The sequence below is a fragment of the Halichoerus grypus genome, chromosome 3 (genome assembly GCF_964656455.1).
Source record: "Halichoerus grypus chromosome 3, mHalGry1.hap1.1, whole genome shotgun sequence".
Lineage (NCBI taxonomy): Eukaryota > Metazoa > Chordata > Mammalia > Carnivora > Phocidae > Halichoerus > Halichoerus grypus.
In genome coordinates, this window is record NC_135714.1 from 105,525,109 (window position 1) to 105,532,392 (window position 7,284).

The window sequence follows — 7,284 nt, forward strand, 5'->3', positions numbered from 1 at the left end:
AGTTCTAGATAATCTTCAGGTAGAATGAGAGTCTCGAGTATGTGCAGTTGAGACCATGTCTTGTCCTGACTGTGTTCCCTGAAACACTAAACAAAATATGTATGTATCTGAGCATTTTCAAAAAAAAGATTTATTTTATTTATTTGAGAGAGAGAAAACAACTTAAACACACATGCGCACGTGCACAAGGGTGTGGGAGGGGCAAAAGGAGAGGGAGAGAGAGTCCCAAGCAGTCTCCAGCTGAGCACAGAGCCTGATATGGGGCTCAATCTCACGACCCTGAGATCATGACCTGAGCCAAAACCAAGAATCTGCCACCTAACTGACTGTGCCACCCAGACACCCCTATCTGAGCATTTTTAAATAAATGAACTTGATACTGATTTCTTAACTAGTACATTGAAAATATTTTTATTAGTTGGATTAAAAGGAAGGAAAGAAAAAAAGAGATAAGTCTGAGCATTGAGATAGCTATTGAACATTTGCTTCGCGCTGGATATTATACTGAACTTTTTTTACACATTACCTCATACAATTCTCACCACCACCCACGTGGAAAATACTGTTAGAACTCATTTCAGAGATGAGGACATGGCGAGATCTTCTCTGGGGAGGCCCAGAGAGTTCAGAGACTTGGTCTAGGACATGTAATTAGTAAGTGGAAGCACTGGGACAAGAACCCCAAAATGTACGATAGGAAACATTAGTGCCCTCAGCCAATTCTAATAGCTTCGTATCTATTTTGTACTTGACTGATACTAATGAAGTAAAGTAATGCTTTGAAACTTCTTTTTTATTTTAAACTTTCCAAGCTCTGGCACTGAAAGTTGATATTTTTCCTTAATTGATCCTAATGTATGGATTGAGAATTTGAGAGTGCATCGTTCCAAAGTAGGTTCGCTACTCACCTGATCTATAAATACAGGATTGTTGACCTTCTAGTCCAGAAAAGAGTCAATATGAAGGGATCAGTTTACTCTGTAAGGCCATTATAATGCTTCTCACAAAAATATCCAATTAAAAACTGTTGTGAAAATAAGAGGAATCAAAGGTCTTTCACTCCAGTATAGGGATGAAAATATCACTTTGTTAATATTAATATTGTATTGTCTTTATAAGCATGCTAACTAATACAGTTACTTGGTCATTTTATCTTGTATGAGGTAATAGTGATTATTATAAGTTATATTCTTTTTCTTTTACTACGTGCCACATTTGTTTTCAAATGAAATCTAACCCATCCCATTCTAGTCAAGTAATGCCTAAACTATAATATCTTATAATATTAAACATAACTTTATACCATCATGGTATAGAATATAATATCAAACAATTTTGAAATATAACCCATGGAGAAAAATGTTGATGTTGCAAAAAGATGTCATCAGAGATTAGGCCAAATTAACCAATATAATAACTTCCTACCAAATGTAACCATCTCTAGCTTAAAACAAAGATCTGCTTCATAATACAAACATATCCTTCCCTGGAGCAGGATTGATAATTAATGCCACATATTCATGGTGAGAAATGTATATGAGTTTGGTCATAAATGTTCTCATGCATTTTAAATGTCAATAAAATGAATAGCCTTTATTATTTCGGAATGATAGCTTGTTCCCAGACACCGCTACTTTGCAGGGGATGATGACTGCCTTGGCACATAATGAAGTATTACAGGAACATGCCTTAAGCATTTGTAAGACACACCCTTAGCTCTGAATCAATGTGGCAAGGGCAACACATAAGGGCACAAGGAATATGCTTGAGGAAATCCAATCCTGCTCTTGCTTCCACTTACACTCTCATAAATCAGTCTAGGTGAATATGTTAAGCTCAGTTAGAAAAAAAAAAGTAAAAAAAAAAGACAATACTCCTCTTTCTTTGGCTTGCAGGGTCAAGTGCTTTGTTCATGGTCATCCCTGCTTTCGAGACACAGCTTTTTGTTTTTTAGAGAATCCCCAAAGGCTTGACTTCTGTGGGTAATTTTGTTCCACATTAAGAGAAAAGGACCTGTATGTATTTTTACTCTCTGGCACATTAAAAACATGTGAGGCTGGCACATAGGTAATGGATAAAAGTAGTTGGTTCCTGGGATGGAAAGAATTATCAATTGAATAGAAATTAAAAATAGGACCTCTGACTTTCATTCCAATATATAAAGAGCTTGGAAGTTGTCACTCCTGTTCTTACAGCAAGGAAGCTAAACACACTTAAGATTGATGACTTTTCTTGGATCCAGCAGAGAACAAAGTTTGCAGGTCAAACTCCCATCACAAATTTTGGCAAGGTGGGCAAATCCAGAGTCACAACTGAGATCCACTTACCTGAAGCTGCTGGTGCCATAATCTGGTATGGATAGTTAAATGGCAATTTTGAGGAAATGCTGCAGGTTGAGTCATGGAATAGTAGGAGAGTGGGAAACTTGTGGAGGTTTCAGTTTTATAGGGTCCCCTTGAGCTTTAAATCCAGGAATCCTACCGGATTCTCGAAGTGAAGATCCAAGAAAGTTCCTCTTGTGGCTTTGGCATTGACAGGCAAAGAGTGAAATGTGAAATATTCATTGTGAAATATTGTGAAATATTCCCAGGGAGCTCTACATCATTGTGAAATATTCCCAGGGAGCTCTACATAACAAAGACACATGCTTGAGGACAAAAGACTACCGGATCCTCACCCCAACTGAAGGAAGGGCATTCTCACTCCAGCTAGCCTTCTGGTATCAGCTAAGGGAGAAAAAAGTTATACCTTGGAGAAGCAATTGTGAAGGTCACAGCCCAGGCAGGGACTCAAGCTTACAAAAAACTGAGATGTAATCATAAGATTACAGAATACTTCCACCCTTCCCATACTTTCTCACCACCCCATCAAGGTTCCAATGTAATGATAGTGGATTAGAATGGAAAGAGCTATAAAATGAAGACTATCTCTGAAGAAGAGTGCTTAGGGAAGCCCAGAGTCACCGGGTAAGATAAAAACAGGAGGACTAGAGAAAATTGAATACTGGGGCCCCTACATTTATAGCAAATACTAGTACAACATATCTGGCTTTTAAAACAATTATAGGGGTGCCTGGGTGGCTCAGTTGGTTAAGCAACTGCCTTCAGCTCAGGTCATGATCCTGGAGTCCCAGGATCGAGTCCCACATTGGGCTTCCTGCTCCGTGGGGAGTCTGCTTCTCCCTCTGACCCTCCCCTCTCTCATGCTCTCTCTCTCTCTCTCATCTCTCTCTCTCTCTCTCAAATAAATAAATAAAAATTAAAAAAATAAAATAAAACAATTACAAAGCTAAATAGGTGATGGGCATTAAGGAGGATACTTGTTGTGATGAGCACTGGGTGTTATATGTAAGTGATGGATCACTAAATTCTACTCCTGAAACCAATATTACACTCTATGTTAACTAACTAGAATTTAAATAAAAACTTGAAACAAACAAACAAATTACAAAGCATGCCAAAAAGCAAGAAAACATAGTCTGAAGAGTTAAAGCAAGAATCAGAATCAGAAACTTGGATATGGCATAGATATTGGAATTACCATAATTTAAAATAAATATGATTAATAAGTTAAAGACCTTAAAGAAAAAAAGTAGATAACATGTAAAAACAGATGAGTACTGTAAGCAGAGAGATGGAAGCTATAAGAAACAAAAGGAAATGCTAGAAATGGAAGACAGAAATGAAGAGTGTCTTTGATGTGCTCATCAATAGATTGGGCACGTCTAAGGATAGAGCTAGTGAGATTAAAGATAGGTCAATAGAAATTTACTGAATTGAAAGCTAAAGGGGAAAAAAAAGAATAAAAAATCCCCAGAATATCTGAAATATCTGAGAAGTGAGACAACTGCAAAGAAAAAAAAAATAACATATACATGATTGAAACACCAGAAGGGGAAGAAAGTGGAAACAGAGCAGAAGAAATACATGAAGTGGAAACGGTTGAGAACTTCCCCAAATTAATCACAGACACTAAACCACAGATCTAGGATGCTCAGAAAACATCAAGAAAGAGAAATTACAACCTCTAAACAGCAACAACAACCAAGAACCACACCTAACTATATCATATTCAAGCTGCAGAAAATCAAAGACAAAGAGAAAATCTTGAAAAAAGGCAAAGAAAAAAATACACCTTACTTATAGATGAACAGGATAAGAATTATAGTGGTCTTCTGATCAGAAACCATACAAATAAGAAGAGAACAGAGGGGGATGCCTGGGTAGATCCGTAGGCTAAGCCTCTGCCTTCGGCTCAGGTCATGATCCCAGGGTCCTGGGATCAAGTCCCACATTGGGCTCCTTGCTCAGCTGGGAACCTGCTTCTCCCTCTGCCTGCCACTCCCCCTGCTTGTGTGTGCTCTCTCTCTGACAGATAAATAAATAAAATCTTTAAAAAAAAAGAAGAAGAAGAAAGTGGAGGGAAATATTGAAAGTTTTGAAAGGAAAAAACACCAACATATAATTCTATGTCCAGTCAAATTATTCTTCAAAAGTAAAGAAGAAACGAACACTTACTTTCTCAGACAAACAGAAGTTTGAGGGACTTTATCACCAGCAAACATGCCCTGAAAGAAATATTAAAAGAAGTATTTCAGGGAGAAGAAAAATGATACAGGTCAGAAACTCGGACCCACATGAAGAAAGGAAGTGTGTTGGAGAAGTAATAAATCAAGGTAAAATGAAGTCTTTTTCTTTTTTTCATTTTTAAGATAATTGTTGAAAGCAATATTAGTTACAATATATTGGGTTATTATAGCACATGGATAAGTTAAATAAATGAATAAGTGAAAAAGGGACAGGAGAGAGGAGTAGGAAATACTCTATAGTAAGATACCTGCATTATGTACATATGAAGCATTGTTAATTATTTGAAGGTGGACTTAGATTGGTTAAAAATGCATATTTGAAATTCCAAGTCAACACGAAAAATATTTTTAAAGAAATATAATTGATATGGTAAGAGAAGACATAAAATGGAATCGTATAAAATGCTCACTTGAAAGTGGAGAAGGTAGAAAACGAGAGAAATAAGATGTAACAGAGAACAAATATAGTATTTAGGACAGTTGAACATGGTAGATATTAATTCAACTGTGTTTAATAATCACTCTGTTTATATACATCAAGTTAAAAGACAAATTGTCAGTGAATTAAAAAAGAAATATGGAATTGTATCACTAAGATCATGGCAGCTGCTGTAACAAATAGTCTTCACAATTTTAATGGCTTAACACAATACAAAGTTTTCCTCTTGCTCACGTAAAAGTTGATGAGGTAGTCCTAGGTAGTTTCAGGGACCAGGGTCTTCTACACTGTGTCAGGACCCAAAGTCTTTCTACTGAATGCCCTTGTTTTTCTTCGTACTTCATAAATTTTGCATCCAGATGGTACAAAGGGGAGAGAGAGAAAAGCATCAGAATTTATAGATGTATAATTCACAAATTTTTCTCAAAAACATCTTTTAGAATGACAACTTAATTAAAAGATATTTATACATGTTTAAAAAAAGGTATAAAAAAAAGGTATAAACCACTAAGGTTTAGAGAAAGGTATTTTTATGAACATCAATCCAGGGTACTTTGTTACATAAATATAAAGAGTAAGCTCCAAAGTGAAAAATGCAATATTTTAGATAAATTTGCCAAAGAAAACTTGAGATTTAAAAAAATGTGAAGGAAAAACTTGAATTATATTTTAAAAAATTACATGGACAATTTCTGGAAACCAGTTTTAATAAATCATTTTTTTGGCACAATTTTTTATTTTAAATGCTAAAAAAAATGGTCCAATCTGGTGAATGTCCAAACCTAAACTGGTTTAAATAAAAAATGCTGGTTTAAAATATTTACCTATCTCTTAAGTTTATGACCCTTGTCTCCATTCACTTACCACATATTTCCATGTGAATGGTCAAGCAAATAATTAAATTTATGTGTCTAGAATTTAAAAACAAAATAAACCATAAGGGTCTCTAATGAAAGAACTTCCAATACTGGAAAGAGAGAATAAGGATAATTCAATCAGTTCATTAGATATCAGGAAAATGATGCAACACAAAGTGGTAGAAAGGAATCCAAATATACAAAATATCTAAGTAGATGCAAACTGATTAAACATAGGACTAGTTAAAGCAAAGAGATTTTTATTGTTTATTTTTAAAAATTTGTGCACTTATTTGTGAGAAACAGAGCAAAGCAATGACACAGAAAGGTTGAACATAAACAAATGGAAAAATATATTAGACAAATACGATGTAACTATCACACCAAATAGACTTGAAGCCAACAATCCTTTACTAAAGATAAAGAGGAGCATTTATAATAATAAATCTACTATTTCCCAAGAATATGTGGCAGTTTGAACCTGTGTGCAATCAACAATATATCCTCAAACACGTAAGGACAAATGGAAATAATTTCAAGAAGAAATTAACAAATCCACATAGAATATTTTAATACAATTCTGTGAAGTATTGGTATCAAGCATATAGATTGTATTACATATACAGACAAATTAAATAACACAACACATTTTGTCTAATGTGTGTATTATGCAAAATCCTTCACCCACCAATTACAGAATAAAGAGATTCTTTTTCAAACACTCATGAAATTCTACAAAAATTGACCATCACAACAAATATCAATGAATGAAGCTGATATTGTCCTATCATGGGCAATAAAGTTACATTACTATATATTTTGAGGGGCGCCTGGGTGGCTTAGTCGTTAAGCGTCTGCCTTCGGCTCAGGTCATGATCTCAGGGTCCTGGGATTGAGCCCCGCATCGGGCTTCCTGCTCAGTGGGGAGCCTGCTTCTCCCTCTCCCACTGCCACTCCCCCTGCTTGTGTTCCCTCTCTTGCTGTGTCTCTCTCTGTCAAATAAATAAATAAAATCTTAAAAATATATATATATTTTGAATATATAAATATAATCCATATATTTTGAATTTTAAAGCAACACTCTCCAACATAATTTCATGGATTTAGTAATGATGATGTTTAGATGATCATGATGGTGGAAGCCAATCCCAGTAGAATGCTTAGCATGGATGGTTTATTGTACCATGTGTGGTATATATATTTTATAAAACCCTAGAGGCAGGTTCCACTGCTATTCTTATTGTTTTGGTGATGAGGAAACTCAAGCACAGATCTGATGAAGGATGGAGCTAAGATTGAAAGCCCAGACAATTTGACCTCCAGCTCCGTGCTTTTAACCATGACAATGGAAGACCTAAAAATCAAAGTCAGAACTTAGCAGCAATGAGACACTACGTATC